The 18,554-nt window shown below is 42.1% G+C and overlaps 1 protein-coding gene across 7 annotated transcripts in view; it reads left to right on the top strand.

The window, feature by feature from the left end:
* TSPAN4 (tetraspanin 4) overlaps positions 1–18,554 on the top strand; it is a 519,577-nt gene that overhangs the window by 122,208 nt on the left and 378,815 nt on the right. The gene's annotated exons all lie outside the window — the stretch shown is intronic.

The raw sequence follows: 18,554 nt of genomic DNA, 5'->3' as shown, positions 1-18,554 counted from the left end.
AATCGAAACAGAGCTTTATGACTTCTTATGGCACATCAGTCATTACAAATGATTATGCAAAAGGCTGCAAATAAATATTTTCAGAGTATATTTTCTTCATGCGGCAGTGATTTTAGCAAAATGATAAATCACCTTAAACTGGAAAGTGAACTGTGTCTCAGTGTCAAGATGGATTATAATCTTAAAGGTGACCTGAAGATAAAGTGTGTTGGTCTTATGCCTTTCTTCTCACATCTTGTGTTGCATAAACATAGTCTACGAATTTATTTCCCTTTTACATTAGAAATTTCAATCATTCCACATCTCCAAAGCTCTAGTTCAAGGAAAAGGAAAATCTGCACATGTTTCAGGACTGAGTCACATATTCCTGAAAAGTGGATTTCAATCATATTTCTTTGGTCATCCCACAAGTCCCTCAGCTGTTACTGGAGAAGGGCACTTAGGGTACCCCCCCGTACATGGGGGTTACCTTCCAAGTCCTTGCGTGCATAAGTGAAAATTGCATAAGTGGGTAGCACCCTCAAAAAAGCCTTTCCAGCTATCTCTCCTGCTCTGTCTCCAGTCCAGACCAAAATATCTAGAGCTGAAGTTCTGGGGATGGCTGGAGGCTGGAGCACACGCGGGAAAGTGGCTGCTGCTGCACTACTTTGTGCACTAGCTGTTAAGCAGGGGAGACTAAGCAGCCTAAACAAAGCCCCTCTGTGCCTCTGGTCTCTCTGGGGCTTCCTCCGCCCTCACGGATGTCCTCTTCGAGTAGCAGGGAAGGTCTCCAGCATGTGCTCTCTGTCTATGTTTATTTCCTGGCCCATGTTTATATATGGCACCTGTGAGTTGATGGCACATAAGTGGGGGCTGCCTGTACTGGTTTTTTTTCAAAGCAGAGTTGTTGATGAGAGAGCATAATTACTTTTTAGTGTACACACTCAATTATTTCATCCCACTGCTGCTTCTGGTCAAATTGGTTTGTAGGGTTTGTTTAAGACTACAAACACTTTGCAAACACCCCTTTACTGGGATGATAATGGAATGAGTGTCCTGTTAGTAATGTTGCAATGGAAGTGCATTGAACACTTGACAAGACGAGAGGAATTGCTGTGACTGGAGGTTAGTGGTGTGTAATTATAAATTAGACTGGATTGATGTTTCTGCTCTGAAACTAGAAACTGAAGGAGTGAGGAGTCTTCAGAATAATATTAATGATGATAATAACAATTTTAAACCGCTAAAAGTCAGTTCACAAAATGGCATGGCTGTGGGGATTTCTGTTTCCAGTCACTAAGGGCAATGGGAATGGTTGGGGTTCACCTATGAAATGATAGTTCACCTATGAAGGAAAGTTACAAAGTCTGGGGTCTATTAGTTTAGAAAAAAAGGCAAATAAGCAGTGATTGTGACAGAGGTGGATATGCATGGTGCAAATAAAGTGAACAGGGAGCAGTTTTTCTCCCTTTCTCGTGATCCTGAACTTCTGGGTCATTCAATGAAGTTGAGCGGTGGAAGGTTCAAGACTGACAAAAGGAAAAACTTCTTCCCATGGCGCATAGCTAAACTGTGACAACAGGATGATGTAATGGTTAGCATCCTGGATAGCTTAAAAGCAGGATTAGACAAATCCTGGAGGATGAGGCTATCAACAAGTATTGGTCATGGTGATTGTATGCTGGCCACTGTGGGAACAGAATGATGAACTAAATGGACCCTTGGTCTGATTCAGCAGGAATGTTCTTATGAAATCATTATCCAGTGTTAATGGACTAAAATCCATTAATGGCAGTGATAATAGCAACAGGTGTGCTATCTGATGGAAGAACTACACTTTTTTTGTTAGTAACAAAATACAGTAGTAATATGAATGCTAGGAAAGTTGCATGGCCTACAACTGAAACACTACCAGATCCCAGAGAAGAAAGGGATAACAAATGCACATTTTATGGCATGCTTAGGGTCTTGAGGCCACTTTTGCTGTGGAAGGGGGGACTTTCTCATCTTTTCCAAATTGCACCTGTTGGGCTACAAATACCAATGCTTGAGATAATGGTTTCTCTCTCAGGTTGAAAATATCATACCTCACAAGCTTGTTGCTTTAGGTTGTATAAACATCGTGAATACTTGTACATTTGCAGCAGGGTCTTATCTGCACTTTTCATATGTTCTAAGACTCTTAAGGCAGGTTTGGGGGCACATAAATGACAGCTATATCCCAAAAGAGCCCCCAGAAAGAGAATGAGGGCCTGAAATTGTCTTCCTGCTCTTGCCAGATAGTGAACCAGTTTTCAATGTGTGTCTCTTCACCGCCACACCCAAACCAACCCTCTCTCCCTATCCCTGTTTCTGCTCAAAAAGGAAGTTGCTTGCATCTTGCATAAGCTGAAATACATTCACTGGTCTTCCTGTGTATTTTTCCAAAATGAAATTTCCTAATGGATTTCAGCTTTTGGCCATCTCTGGTCACAAGCTTCTCGCCCACTGGGGCAAATGAAGGCCCTCAGTTTCATTGCTGCCTCCAGTTTCATTTCATCTAAGCCTCCTATGCCAAGCTATTGTACTACCCTGTTATCTCCACCTTTCCCTCTGTTGCTCCTGATACAGTCTACTAAATACAGCCCAGGTGAGTGACAAATTGTCTTATGTGACTATATTTACCTAAAAATGTGCAGAAGAGAAGAAGTTCCGTTCTCACTGCCCTGGTTAGCCATTCCAGTTTCCCTGCATTATGCATATACGGGTCAGTTTCCTTTCGTGTATTGCTTACAAAGGGTTTTGTCACATTCTCATTATTTTTTGAAAAGTTCCTGTTAAAATGAATGGTAACTGGATCAGATCCAAAATCAGTGCCTGCAGGTGTATTATTATCACATGAATGGACCCACAGTGTAGGTATTTGAGGCCCTCTAGTGTCTTGACAGTGTTAGATCCATCATTTGCTAGGAAAGATGATTATTCAGCTTCGGAAATGGATTGCCTGCCCTGTCCAGCAGTCTAGAGCAGGTGACAATATTACAGAGATGCTGCTGCTCCCATTGCTTAATCAGTGGCAAGCCATCATCATGATGATGAAATTATTTCATGGACTGGGGTTAGTTGCCCTTGCTTCTGATCATATGTGTGTTTGCATGAGTATGTCCTTAAAGTCCGAAGTAAATCATCAGAGGATACACTGCAAAGTATGTGTCTCTTCTTTCATAGTTCAGTAATGAAGGATAAGAGTGCGTTCGATGTGGGAAATGGCTTCAGCTCCGTCTGGAAGTATTAATATATACAAATGATCTTTAATTTCTGTGGCAGAACGCCTGATGGGGAAAACTGTAATACCTTTGGCAAGTGTGAAGTGCACACTTTTATGGAAAGTGAACATTAAAAAGCAATATTGTAAACACTGTATATAACTTTGCTTATATGTCAAGGCAGAACGAGCTGGAAGAGAAAACTGGCATTTAATAGATGCCTGAAAATTGGAGGAATTAAAAATGCATACATTTGGTAATGCCCATCTGTTACTTTATTTTGCTAAACTTATTCATATGATTTAGTATGCAACTTGGAGGGCAAGATATATATTTTTTGGAATGATGTATATTTTCCCTGTAGCAAATTAGGCCTTTAGGGGAAGAGGGAACAAATTCGACTGCACTTACTGCAAATATGCCTAGTGGAAGCCCAGGAAAACTGGTGGGAATGTGTGCTCCTTATTTCGTTTTCCTTTAACTCTGGCTCAGTTTTCTTCCACTTATGCACTTTTTTGTGTTCTGGAAATTTAGCACTGAAAAATTTATAGGTATATCTTGCACATCTTTAAACCCCTGGCTGCCGTCCCTTCTTTTGTGAAAGTGGCAACATAACATTCTGCATTTCAATTCAGTGCTTTGCCTTTAAAACAGAGGCAAATTGTTTAGCAATTATGTCTGTAATTTGACAACTTAGTGCTTTAAGCATATTTATGGATGTGTTTGAAATCGCAAAATACGTCATTTGCGACATGAAGCTGTTCTGAGGAAAAGATTGAGTTCCCCAGACAGCATTATGGATTTGGGTGTGTACAGTTCTCTCACATTATAGCTCCCATCATTGTGCATACCAAATGCATTTCAGACTTACTGTTTTGAGGGATACATTCCAGCATGGTCTTTTTTTCCAATGAACCCCCGTCCTTTGCAGAGGATTCTGGGGCATATTCTAGCCCAATCACAGTTAAATGTAAGGGGGACTGTTGGAGCTCATGTTTCCTTAGGTGAATTAATAGTGTATCTACCAGAGATCTAGCATTTATTCTCAGAGCTCCCCCGCCCCGATTCTTTTTCTACAAGTAAGTTTCTTTCCCTCTCATTCTCATACATTTGCCAGATTCATTATATCATGACTACCTTTCCTCATTGCTATAGGGAATAGTGATTAAATGGTTAATGCTTGAGGCTGACAACTAGGATAGGGGAGTCTATGGGTTTGTCTGCACCATAGTTTACTGTGTCTTCTCAGCTGCTTACATTCCCATTAATTTGCATAGTCCTCAAACAATCCCAGTCTTGATGCTTTTCCCTTGTAAATTTGGGTTTACCCAATACAGCGATGATCTAATAAGCTGGGGACAATCTGGCTCCAAACTGCTTCACTTGTGGTCACAGACTATTTGTTTCAGTATTTTGCCGTAAGGTGGATCAATGGTCACTTTCTGCTACTCCCATTTTCTTGCCCACTGCTTTCCATGCGTTCATTTCTTAGCAGGTGGCAAAAAGAGTATTATGAAAGCCCCTTTTCAACAGAACCCATCAAAATGACTCACCGCTCTGACTTCAGAAGCAGATTATAAGAAAAACAGTTGTAATCTTTTGTATTGTTAACCTGTTTTAGGCTGTAAAACTTAACAGGGCTTTCCTCATTTAGCTATTTGCTTGAAATATTTTCAGCAAACCCTTCTTCACAAGGGACCCCAGGGTGGGGTGCAGTAGCTCCATTTGAAAAATAATAACCATCAGCACAATGATAATCAGCACTCTTGCATTTGCCTGCAAGACAGGATTTTAGGTAGCTCTGAATTTCACAGGTTCCTTTTTATCTGAGAGGTATTGTAGCTCTGAATGCAGTGGTGTGTCCATGCCTTAAGAAGTTAAACAACTATTACACCGGCAAATAGCCCCTTTGGGGGCAAAGCACTAGAAAGGGTGGCAACAGTCCAGGTTCAGTCTTGCTTGGAGGCAAGTTGGATATGTTCTAGTCTGGCTTCAGGGCTGGTCATGCCACTGAACCTGCCTTAGTAGCCATGGTTGATGACAGTTGTTGGGAGAAAGATAGGTGGAATGTGTCCCTGCTTGTTCCCCTTCATTGACTGGCAGTTTTCAGTACCATGATATCCTCTCATGGAGGTGGGGGTTGGGAACCCTGTGCTTCAGTGGCTCTGCTCTTACCTCCAGGGCCATTTCCAGAAAGTAGTTATTGGAGGCTGAGCACCATGGGAGTTGTCCTGTTGTGCTCAGCAGGGTTTCATCTTGTTCACTAAAGCAGCGGGTGGCGGCGGCAGTGTAAGTTACCAACATCTGAAAAGAACTGTGATTTTTCTGCTGGCTGGCAAAAAATATTGTTATAAGAAAGTGACCCTCCAAAATTAATAATTTGGAAATGAGTCATTAGGTGCAGACCAGTACTCTAGCAGTTTTTACTTCTGGGTATAGATAGTCCTATAGTCCTTTAAATATCTCCAAAAGACATCTCTGCTGATCATGTAATCCTGGATCATGATCTTTTGGTAATACAGTATACAAATACTGTAGTCAGAAGTTATTTGCTTAACCCATCAATCACCTAAATGGCACCACCGGACCTTAGTATGCCACTGACAATGGCGCACTCCTGATTTCTCTTTGGGAAGGGGCAAAAGTTTGCATCGCCACCCCTTCCTCCAGGTGTATTGTTACCCCTTCCAGCCAGTGATGCTGTTTTCCCTGGTGGCGTTCTGATATGTTATTTTACCTGGTGCGATCTGCGTGCTGCGTGCTGCGATCGGTGGTATGTTTTTAGCAGCGCGAGACTCCCTAAAAAAGCTCAACAGTTTGGAGGGCATTTTTTCCAAAGTATTATTTATTTTATTTTTCAGAGGACAAGCCTTATATTCCCATAGCTCCCAGCGTCCCATTTATAGGTCTCTATAAGGGTGACTAACCAAGAGACATACATCACCAGTTCTCATGAGCTTCTCATCTCAGCCCTGCTAAATATGTTGTGTGAATCATCAGAAGCACACATTCCAATTTGATGTGTTGCCACAAGCCTTTTTAATGTCTGTTGATCCAGCAGGGTGCCAGATCACGATCATTTTGCATGTGATAAATGAATCAAATTGCTATATGCATGTTGCAGACTGGGCTAGGCGGGGAAATAAAACTGGCTTCTCACACAGTGTTTTTGTGAAGCAGGACATTAGGTATTCCAGACTCATAGCTACACTTCTTGCTTATGTTGAAGTGCAGTAGAATAGTAGAATCAAGTTTTGTTACACATCTGTCCTCTTCTTGGCCCTTTGGCTATGACCGGCTTCTTCTTCTAGCTGTGCTGAAATGCTCCTTTCCCCTTCCTTCCCTCGTGAAAGAGGTTTCCATTTTTCTGCCTCTTTCTTAGGGCATTTTAAAAATTCTTTAGAACCTTGGTGGACTTGGTTGAGCTTACTTTATTGCTGTGAGATGGCCATGGGTGGTGTGCGTGTTTCCTTTCCATTAAACATTTGTCCAGAATTCTTCAGCCTCCACCAGCTGCCTGCACTTTCTGATCTGAAAATGGTTCATGGGACTTGCATGGCAATGTTTCCCCCTTATGCTTTAATTTCAGTATGGGAAGCCAGGGAGGCCGGCTTGCAAGTGCTTGAGTTCTTTAAGGGTAAAAATATGGTACTTAAAAAAACAACATAGTCAAACGAACGGCTGTCGGGTGCATAGTAGGCAGACCCTCCTAAGCTTGCAGAATAGTCCAGCTGAAGGCATCATGGCATTTTCAGGAACTGCAGGCACCCAGGAAGACAGCAAAGTACAGACCGCCAAAAGGATGATTTGTGCAGTAAAATAAAGAAACACCTCTTGGGCATCTTGAAAGCAAGTACAAACAACCTCTGCACCTCAGTGATGAGAATGTCACTGAGGATATTTGCAGAGGATGCTGGAATAGGTTGGCCTTGGTCTGTTTCAGCAAAGCACTTCTCATTATGATAAGCAAGAGTACATGGTCGGGGCAGCTTAACACAGTTAAAGTAGGCTTAAGTGGAGATCCTGAATATGTACTCTTGTTTTGGGATTTTTAAACATGTTGTGTTTGTTTCATTTTTAAGTAGGTCTGCTTCAGAAGTGTAAGTCAGTTCTTGCCATCCTATTCTATTTCTGAGTCCTTCTGTTACTTCACTAATGCACACAATCATGTTGGCCTGGAATGACCTTATAAGTTTCATCTCTTTCCCTTGTGCAAAAATGTTATGGCAAGATTTTTCCCCAAAGGCTCCACAGTGGAAAGTTATGATGATGAAGACAAACCACAGTGCAGTAAGAACAATTGCCACTAGTTGTCGCTCAATTACCATTTAAAAGATGGAATACCTTTTAGCAAAGAATTGCACCGCAGCTGCTTTTGCCAGGGGTGGGGGGTGGGGGAGCAGCTTTTCATGTTCAGCTGCTGTTGAATCTTGATTGTGGGGTTTACACAGATTGCTAAATGTGTAGGAAACTCTTTTTCTCTTTCAGATACTTTTCTTAGCCAGAAATATGTTCTCTCTCTCTCTCTCTCCTCTCTCTGTGTGTCAACATTATCAGGCTTCCTTTTTAACTTTTAATGTATTTGGCCTGGATAAAAGTAAAGGTAAAGGGACCCCTGACCATTAGGTCCAGTCGTGGCCGACTCTGGGTTGTGGCACTCATCTCGCTTTATTGGCCGAGGGAGCCGGTGTACAGCTTCTGGGTCATGTTGCCAGCATGACTAAGCCGCTTCTGGCGAACCAGAGCAGCGCACAGAAACGTCGTTTACCTTCCCGTCGGAGCGGTACCTACTGATCTACTTGCACTTTGACGTGCTTTCGAACTGCTAGGTTGGCAGGAGCAGGGACCAAGCAACAGGAGCTCACCCTATCACAGGGATTCGAACCGCCGACCTTCTGATCGGCAAGTGCTAGGCTCTGTGATTTAACCCACAGCACCACCCGCGTCCATTTGGCCTGGATACGAAGACATTAATTGGAGGAAATGAATGAATACATGGTGTAAATATTACATTAGAGGAAGGGCCATAACTCAGTGGCTGAGCATCAGGTTCAATCCCAGACGTCTTCGGGTGGAACTAGAAATGTCTCCAGGCTGAAACCCAGAGAGCCATTGCCTGTCAACATTGACAGTGCTGAACTGGATGGACCAGTGGTCTGACTCTGTGTAAGGCAGTTTCCAATATTCCCAATGCTGAGAGAACAAACACAAAAGTAGTGAAACATGTGGGACAAGTGATGACAGACAGACAGACAGACAGACAGACAGTGCAAGACTTTTAAGATAATTCTGCTCCAAGTGGAAGGCAGCTTGACTTAAGCAAATAGGTTTGGGTGGTAAATCTGTTAAGATAAACGTAATAGGATGCTAGTCAAACTGTTGTGTCCTCAAAGACTTAGTGAATGTTTGTAAAGCCTACCAACCCAGCAAGCTGCTGCAACAGATCTTTTAAAAAGGCATCGAGCTTATGCACACTGAAGCCTTGAGGAAGACGTCATCACTTAAATGCAGATGATGGAGTACCCTATGTGCTCATCTTAATGGATGCTGTTGCTGCTTCCTGAGCACCTGGCGGGGGTGGGAGATCAGTATAGATTGTCACCTTACATTATTAGTATTTATGCCATGAATTGCCTAAATTTTCTTTGCAGGCCTTGATTGCGCTTGGTGCTCTGAAATTATCGAGTCAGAGGCAGTTTTCATTTAAACCACGGAAGCCAAAATTACAGGAAAAATGCAAAATGTGGCCTCTATATTTGTGTGTCTGTATGTGCTGCTGTAGACCATTGCTTTTTATAGTATCTGCTAATGCTGGGATCCATTGTGCTGGTTCTCCCTGGGAGGAAATAAATAAATCTGCAGACAAGGAAACTAGCTTGAAGCCTTGGTGTGCTTGTTAAGGTGTGAATCTAATGGGACTGCTGGAAGTTCAAAATATCTGGAGGGTTCAAGATTGGTGAAGGCTGGGTAAGCTTGTAACCAGAGTAGACTAAAACAAGGAGACTTGGCTTCAGATCTCGACTCAGCCATGAACCCTACCTGTGGCTTGTCATACTATCTTAGCCTAATCTTTGCTGAGATAGGTTGTGATGAAAAAAATGAGAGGAAGACCTATACTGTGTACACTGGCCTGAGCTTCTTTGGATAAAGGCAAGATTGAAATGAAATAAACCAATAAATAGAAGGGAAAACTGAGCAAGACAAGGCAGGGCAGGGACAAAGTGAAGCAGATAAGAGAAAATGTGATGGGTATGTATGTGCATCTGTGGAGTATGTGGGGAGATCAGTCTATTCTGTAAGCAGCAAAATGGAAACCCTGTGGCTGCTTTATCAGCACAAAGGGCTGAGCTGGCACAGCAAGTGGTTACAGGGCTAAGCAGAGATTATAAAGCCAATTTGAACTAATTCTGGTATAAGGGGATACTGTGTAAGAGACTTGTTTCCTACATACGAGGTTCCAGCATTTGTGTGTTGTTGTTGTTGTAAGTACATTGGTTTGTTGATTATACAAAGATGTCTCTAGGTGACTTTCTTACACAGTAAAGAAGCAACCAAGTTGTACAATAAAACAAGTCCAACAGGAGCAAGTGCCTGGTATTTTGTTTGTTTGTTTCCCTCTTTTTCTTTTGCATGCAGCAGTTGGTATAAGATAGGTCGGGTGGCCCAGTCGAAAAGTCCTTACTCCTGATGGTGCTCCACACAGCTACAACAACAATTTATTATTTATACCCTTCCCATCTGGCTGGGTTTCCCCAGCCACTCTGGGTGGCTCCCTACAGAATATTAAAAACACAATAAAACAAAATACAAACTATACAATAAAACAGAAGAAACTTTCTGTTTTTAAAAAGTTACATTTATACTAAAATTAAACTAATCCCCAGCCCCAACTAAACGTTTATTCCCCCCCCCAACAGAGAAAGAAGAAATAAAATAATAATAATAATAATAATAATAATAATAATAATAATTTTTATTTATATCCTGTCCTCCCCAGCCGAAGCCGGGCTCAGGGCGGCTAACAACAATAAAACAGTACAAATGTACAGCACAAACAACACTCTAAAATCATTCATTGTAAAATTAATTAAATTCAAGCCACTGGCCACCATTGGGCCAGAGCTCCGCGAAGATTGCCAAGGGAGAGAGTCAGGCTGTGCCCTGGCCAAAGGCCTGGTGGAACAGCTCTGTCTTGCAGGCCCTGCGGAAAGATGTCAAGTCCCGCAGGGCCCTAGTCTCTTGTGACAGAGTGTTCCACCAGGTTGGAGCCACAGCCGAAAAAGCCTTGGCTCTAGTTGAGGCCAGCCTAACTTCTCTGTGGCCTGGGACCTTCAAGATGTTTTTATTTGAAGACCGTAAGTTTCTCTGTGGGGCATACCAGGAGAGGCGGTCCCGTAGGTACGAGGGTCCTAGGCCGTATAGGGCTTTAAAGGTTAAAACCAGCACCTTAAACCTGATCCTGTACTCCACTGGGAGCCAGTGCAGCTGGTATAGCACCGGGTGAATGTGATCTCACAGCGAAGACCCCGTAAGGAGTCTCACTGCAGCATTCTGCACCCGCTGGAGTTTCTGGGTCAGTCTCAAGGGCAGCCCCACGTAGAGCGAGTTACAATAATCCAGTCTGGAGGTGACCGTCGCGTGGATCACAGTGGCTAGGTCAGGGCGAGAGAGGTAAGGAGCCAACTGCTTAACTTGGCGGAGATGGAAAAATGCCACTTTTGTTATAGCTGCAATCTGCGCCTCCATGGAAAGGGAGGTGTCGAAGATTACACCCAAACTCTTAACGGACGGTGCTGGCACTAATTGCGTCCCCGCAAGAGATGGGAGTTGCCCCCCCAATCCCAAATTTAAAAAAATTAAAATTTAAAAGGCCACAGATTAAAAACTATTTTAAAACATTTAAAAACATTTTTTACATTTGCCCCAGTTTCTTCCAGTCAGTCTGGGCTCTTCAGGACTCCCAGGAGTCTTTTATGCTGAGCAGAGTGAGTCTGGTCTCCGCCCCATAGGCCAGGAGGAAAGGGCCTTGCAGGGCGCAGCCTTCAGACTCACAGCAGGGCAATGTCCTTCCAGTCTCCCAGGAGTCTCCATGATGTTAGAAAGGTTCTTAATGCAGACCCAGGCCCATAGAAATGCAGACCTTGTTCTTTTGCCATTGTTGGCTGGGCCTTGCATTGCAGCATGCAGGGTAAGTAGCCTTTACACATTAAGGTAGTTTAGAGATTTTTTTGGGGTGGTGGTGCGGGGATTAGCTGCATGAGGGAGTTGTCTGAAATCCCAAGGTCTTATTGGAAGACACAAGAGTTACCCACGCTGGAGGAATGGCAGGCGAAAGTGATCGACTTTATGGGACTGGCAGAAATGACCGGCAGAATCCGCGACCAAGAGAAAGAGACTGTGGAAGAAGATTGGAAGAAGTTTAAAATATATCTTAAGAGCTATTATAAAATTGAGGAGTGCTAAAATGCTGAGGGAGAGGAAGACGTAGAATTGCAGCGGTAAATTGTGTTTAGTTTAGGGTGAAATTGAAAAGGAGAACGAATTTATATTTAATTGGCTAAAAAGGGTTGTTGAACAATTGTTAAAATAAAGGATGCAAAAAGGGGAAGGTATGGGGAAGTCCGAGAAAAGAGGTTTATGGAAATAAGGTAAAGAAATTATGATTTTTTGTGTTTGTTTTTATGTTGTTTTTGTGTTTGTTAAAAATTGGAAATTAATAAAAAATTTATTAAAAAAAAAAATGAAATCCCAAGGTCTGCCTAGCTCTAGGCCTGTTGTGGGTCCAGGATTTGGCATTTTGTCAGCTCCCGTCTCTGCCCTTTGGTTTTAGAGGTGCAGCGGCTAACTGCCAGAATCTAATGGTTCTGGTGCCTTTTATCTAGCTGAATTCCAGGCAAAGTCTGTGGGATACATTTCTGCATACTGTCGCTTGCTTGGTTTGGAGGCATATCAGTTTGTCACATCAGATATGGAAAAGGTGGGGCACTGAGGCAGATGGCTCTGCCTGGTTCTTGTAGAAGGACTGCCTTTCATATTACTGTGAGAAAATGTGTGCTTACACAGCTACGTACTTGGTAGAATTTGTCTGAAAACTAATCCAAGGGGAGCTTTTCGTTCTGCTTTCGTTGTGGATTGCTTTGTGCTAAAAAATGTATCCTCCTCCACTCATAAATCTGTCACACCATTCCTTTGTTTGCTTTCTCTGATGGCACTTTTTATTCCGCTGCATACTGTTTACTGCATGGTTTTTGCAGTTTTAGATGAAAAACAGAATGAAAAGTCCCAACAGGAAATTAAAAGTGCATAAAACCCTAAAATGACTTTTTTTAAAAAAAAAAAATCTAGTGGCTCTGACTCTTGTCTCTAAATGATCCACACTTAATTAAATCTTAATATTTTTAAAGAGCTTTTTCCGTGAGGGATTTTAAACTCCAAGTAGTATCTGCTGTTCTGCCAGAGCACAGCCTTACTGTGTGTGAGTGAATGTTTGCAGTAATGTTTTCTGTTGATAACAGTTGTACTAGCCCGCTACTGCTGATACTGTCACCGGAAATGCTTTTTATGTTGCTTCCTGAGTTTTCTGGATGTTGATGCTAAATTAAACAGATGTGCCTGTATCTCTGTAGAGGTGTACATCTTACTGATTACAGTTTCTTAATTTTTGAAAATGTGGTGTTACTTAAAGAGTTATGACCCTTATATACCATATTTTTTCATGTATAACATGCCCCCTATTTGGGGGGACTCAAAATTAAGAAATTGGATGGAGATTGCCCCATGTATAAGACTACCCCCCTTTTTTAACATTATTTTTTAGTAGAAAAACCCCATGTCACTTGGTTGTGGGGTGTATGGGGTGTTAGGGAAGGGGAAGTACTTCTGGTGGGAGACATGCTGTGCTCCTTCTGGTGTAGTTTATTCACCTATGGTCTTCACCCTGTTCTTAGCTCTTACCTGTGGCTCCTAAAAGCTGTCAGCATGTGACAGCGGCCACACCCCAGCAACGGCTTTAACTGGCTGGCCAATGGGTCTCACACACTCGGTGAGTTAGGGACTTTCCCTGCATGCAAAGACAGGCTCCAGCAGATTGGGCTGACGAGACCGATTATGGGTCCAACGGTCAAGAAGGTGGTTTCTGCACGAGCTGTAGAGGGAAGTGAGGGGGTGATGCTGCTCATCAACCTGTGAAGGTTGCCCATTGTCAGGCATGGAGAGTCCCATATAGGAGAAGGAAAACTGATCCTAAACATCTGCTGCCTTGCAGGATATCTATGGGAGAAGAAAAATCTAAGGAGTAAACCCTATCTCAGCCTGGAGTTGAGTCCCTAAGACCAGGGGAGTCAACTTGGGCCCCAGGTTATAGGGGCCCAGTGCGCATGATTTCATGACGCGGCATAAAATCATGATGTCACGCATGATCCCTGGCCTTGGAACCTGACTTCTGGTGGCACCAGGAGGTTCTGAGACCTCGGAAAGCATCTCCGAGGTCTTGTGAGACCTCAGAAGTTGCGTTGGGGGCCCTGTAGTGTGGGTACTGAGCACCCACAACAATTTTTGTGTGGGTGTTCCAGAATCCAGAGCCCCCTATGGTTGGCACCCCTGCCTAAAACGGTTTGATGGCGTTTTGTATGCATTCTTCCGGCAACTTCTGTGGCCAAGCTGGTGCCAAAGGTATTGTTATGCTTTGCTTTGGACCACATTAGTGAGGCCGAGAAGGGAGTCTTGGCATCTGGCCAGCCCAGCACTTCCATACAGGCTTGCATCTGGGAAGGTCACTTAGGTGCTTTTAACGCAGTGGTTTTACTTGACCCTTAGAGGTGCAGTCCATTGTATCTTGAGACAGACAGATGCCAACAAGATACTTGGTTGTTTCTCTTGGTTTAGATTAAAACAGCGGTTTTAGATCCTTAAAAACGCTTGTTGTTCAGTGAAGATAACCTTGTGCCTGTCATATTGAGTAGCATATTTACCATCCAATAACCTTTTTCATTCCCATGTATGACGATAAGCACTTCCCAGCACAAAACAGTGGTTGTACCTGTTTACCAGGAACAGTGTCACACAGCCTTAAATAAGAAACAAAACCACTGTGTCTCAACTAAGTGTCTGTTGCACCCCATGCAGATAAACCCCATTAACTGAGCTATTATGATCTCACAGGTTTTATAAACTTCTGTCAGATGAGCTTAGAACTGAAGAAGCAAGAACAAATTTATATTGACACTATGGTTGCTTCCAAGTTCCAGGCAACTTATTTATTAAGCATTCATACTGAGGAAGACAATAGAAACTGCAGGAAAATAATGAAGAGTCATAGAGAAATCTACCTGTCTGAGCCCCCTGCCTTTACATTGTCTAAGCAGGTATGATGTCACTGGGACCTGCACAAACATATCATCATTACCTTGATATTCTATAGTTTAATTATCCAAGAACAGGGGTCTGCACTGCACACTCTTTCCCTTCCCCTCACATCATGCTCAAGAGTTAGCATCTCATTCCTGGTGTCTTTAAACAATAGTTTCCTTTGCCATCTGAAACAGGGAACTGTGTTGTAATGTTGTTTTACTAACCAAGATATACAGAGCCATGGTTTGATCATGTGGTGTGTCAGATGAAGGGCTCTTGGTACTTTCTAGTAGTTTTTTATTTTTTGTGGCATTTTGTGTTGTATGTGGAATAACAACAGAGGATTTACACTAGTGTAGGATTTTAATTTTTTTACAGGCATTCTGTTGTGTTCCATCCTTTCTCCCAACCCCTCATGCTTAAAAAGTCAAAAGCCATTTCATCCTTCTAGTATGAGGCAGTAAGGGAGCCGCTGTCGGGTGATTTTCCCTCTAGCTTTACATTCTCTGTGCTAAAATGTTAAAATTTTGCCAGTTCCTTCCTTCTTTGCAGCTAGAGTAATTATATCTATATATTACACACCCACCCCAGCTCTCTAATTAAGGGCCAAGCAGATTAGCAGGGGTGAAAAGAAAAAAACAGTTAATCATGTGGAAACCAGCAGGAGGAGCCTTAAAGAAAAAGAAGAAGGGGAAATAGTGATAAGAAATAGCCCCACCTGCGGAGTTTCTCTACTCTTCCATTCATCATTCCTTTTAGAAGTTTTTTTTTTTCTGTAGTAGGAGAAAGCATGTGATAACTGATGGGGGAGAAAACAGTTTGATTACACAAGAATGTCAGTACCATTCCTTCCCCCCCCCAGCAAAATGTGGGTGAATGAGGCATGGCAATTTCATACAAAATACCTCATCTGGAAGAACCTACAGTTTCAGATCCTGGTTAGTACTCTGACATTAAATCACAGTTCCCCATTTCAGATGTAACGGAAAATTGCCCTTTAAAGACAACAGAATTAGAACATGGAAGGCAGCACATGAAAAGAAGGGAGAAGAGGGAGAATGTGGGCATGATTCTGATTCTCAGCTACTATTAAGCTTTATTAACTTTGTCTGGAACTCTGAATCCAATTTCCACCTGCTTTCTAGTTTAAGTTCTCTCTCTCTCTCTCTCTCTCTCTCTCTCTCTCTCTCTGTGTGTGTGTGTGTGTGTGTGTGTGTATGAGAGAGTTGTTTCATAAACTCTTCTTCTCCCACACCTTTGGTTTTCTTTTTAATCATTCTGTTAAGGAAAACACACTTTCTTGAGAAGCTCATCAAGCCCCCATAAATACTCTGCATCTCAACATTTACCCTCAGGAATTAGCAATTGATTGATCGTCTCTCATAATTATGTTTTCAGCCATCTGAAGCCACAAGAAATTATTTGGAGTCTATGGTTGGAGTTATTTAAAGTAGCTGTGTTTAACAACACCAGGCCTTTGGGAACTGTGCTGATTAAGAGAGGAGTGCCAGATGTCTCAGGTACACTAGGTATCAAGGAGGGATTAATTAATATTTTGAATAAATATGTAATTTTCTCTACACAAGTCTCAGGCTGTGCCTAACAGAAATGTTAGAATCCATTGCCAACATTCTTGACAAGAAAACCCGCCAAATAAAAAATTCCTTTTGTTCTTTTGCACTTTGCAATCATGTAGGTGGAATGGACCCACCAAGGGCACTCTAACCTCCTAGATTTTTCTTTGAGGCGATTTTGTCTCTGGAAATCAGGTTACATTCTCCATTCTCCAAGCTCTGAATAACAACAATTAATAATACTTTACATTTTATATAGCTCTTCAGAATACACACATGCACATTGCATACAGTTTCTGCTTTTAAATTTTTACCGGGATCACATTGTGGTGAAGGATGGGTTGGCTTAGTGCTATGTATGAACTGGTACATGGAAATAGAAAGATACGGGATTTAAGTCAACTGGAATTTTAAGAAGGATAAATGTAAATAATTTTCTTCCTCATAAAATGATCCTCTTATTTAATTCTAGAAAATATAAAATGCTACTTAGACTGTAAACAGAAAATTACCTTAATTATTAACAATATTTTGCCATATGGCTTCTAATAATGGATGTGGGTTGTTGGAATCCTGCACTTAAGTGCAAGATTCCCATAGGCACTATAAATCTGAAGGGAAATATTTCAGATTTCAGATTGGGAATGATGGTGAATTTCTGGTGAGCTCATTGGATACTCAGGGCAAGAATAGGATGAGAGGCAGGGCATAGAGAGTGACCTGTGTAAGGATTGGAAAACAGAGATTGGTAGAGGATAGTCTATGTGGACATGTGCTATATTCCCTGATCCCTGAAGGTTTAGCAAGAAGCCTTATTCTTATCACATGCTGACCACATATTTCCAAGCGTCTCTGTTGTTAGAAAAGAGAGAAATATATGTAGAAAATGAGAGCTGAAGTTATCTAGCTCCGTATCTGTTCCAGATTATCTGACTGCCAGCTCTGTGCCAGATAAATTTATGCACCGACTAGGTAAATTTTTATATATAGAAAATGAGAGCTGAAGTTATCTAGCTCCGTATCTGTGCCAGATTATCTGACTGCCAGCTCTGTGCGAGATAAATTTATGCACCGACTAGGTAAATTTATTAATTTACTAAATTTGTTTACCAGCTTTAATCCTGGTAGCCTCCCTGGGGAAAGCATTCGGAAAGCAGGGGCCACCACAGAAAAAGCCTGTTCTTGTGGTGCCACCCCCTGGACCTCTTGTGGAGGGGACATACAGAGAAGGGCCTCAGCTGATGATTCCAGGGTCCAAGTCAGTTCATATGTGGAGAGGCAGTCCTTGAGGTATTGCTGTCCTGAGCCATTTAAGGCTTTAAAGGTCAAAGCCAGCACTTTGAATTGAGCCAGTTCAGTTGGCCAGGATTGGCATTATATGTTCAAATTGTCTTGTCCCAATGAGCAACCTGGCCGCTGAATTCTGCACCAGCTGAAGTTTCTGAACTGTCTTCAGAGGCAGCCCCATGTTTAATGTGTTGCAGTAATCTAATCCACAGGTTGCCAGGCCTTAGGCAACAGAGGTTAGGCTATCCCTGTCCAGATAGGGGTGCGCAATCATGAAAATTGTGCAAGGATAAACTGGAACCCCTCCCCCACTGGGCATGGTATTTTATACATGGTGGATTGGGGATAATAAAACGTAAATAGCTGGAGGACGTATTTTCCACTGTTAAAAATCAGTTTATTGGTGTTTTTTCTCTACGTAATGTTAATCTTAAATCTTGTTAATCTGAGCTTTGATTACATGTATGCGTATACACATGCTTGTTGAAGCAAAAATAACTCTCATACATTATAAGAGGAACCGCAGCCATTTAGTTAATTTCCTCTTGCCTTTATAGTGCTATGAAGCTATTTTACAAGCTGCCACTATGAAGCTCAATAAGAAAAAATGGATTATTGTTTTTTAAAAAGGAAAACACTGGAAATCACATCTTTATGTGAGAGTACCTTTGTTACCGCTGAACTCAATGGTCTAGTTTCTGGACTAATCTTTTCCTTAAGCTTTTTCTTTTTTTCTTTCTTTTTAATCCTCCAGCAAGGCATTTTGTGGAGAAGTGTGTAGGTGACCAGATATTCTAAATTTTGGGGGAATATAGTATGTTAAATGTTAAATCAAAATAAGCTGGAAAGAATGTCAGTGGAATTGAGTATCACCGGGAGATAATTTCTCTGTTGCTAGATAAAGGCTATCATAAATCCTCTGTGCTTTTGTATCATATCAGGGGTGCTGAGCCTGTGGCAGCGTTCTTGCTAAGGCGGCTTTCTTTCTATTATCCTAAATGACAGGTTGCATTATTATTCAGTGCATCTCATGAATAGGAGCGCTCACCAGGAGGCTGCCCAATAGATCTTTATTGATCTAGGTCTTGGCAAATGCTGAAAACAAACTTTTTTGCAGCTA

This window comes from Podarcis cretensis (genome assembly GCF_951804945.1).
Source record: "Podarcis cretensis genome assembly, chromosome: 1".
Lineage (NCBI taxonomy): Eukaryota > Metazoa > Chordata > Lepidosauria > Squamata > Lacertidae > Podarcis > Podarcis cretensis.
The sequence above is the reverse complement of the archived record's forward strand: the minus strand, read 5'-3'. Positions and strand labels throughout refer to the sequence as shown.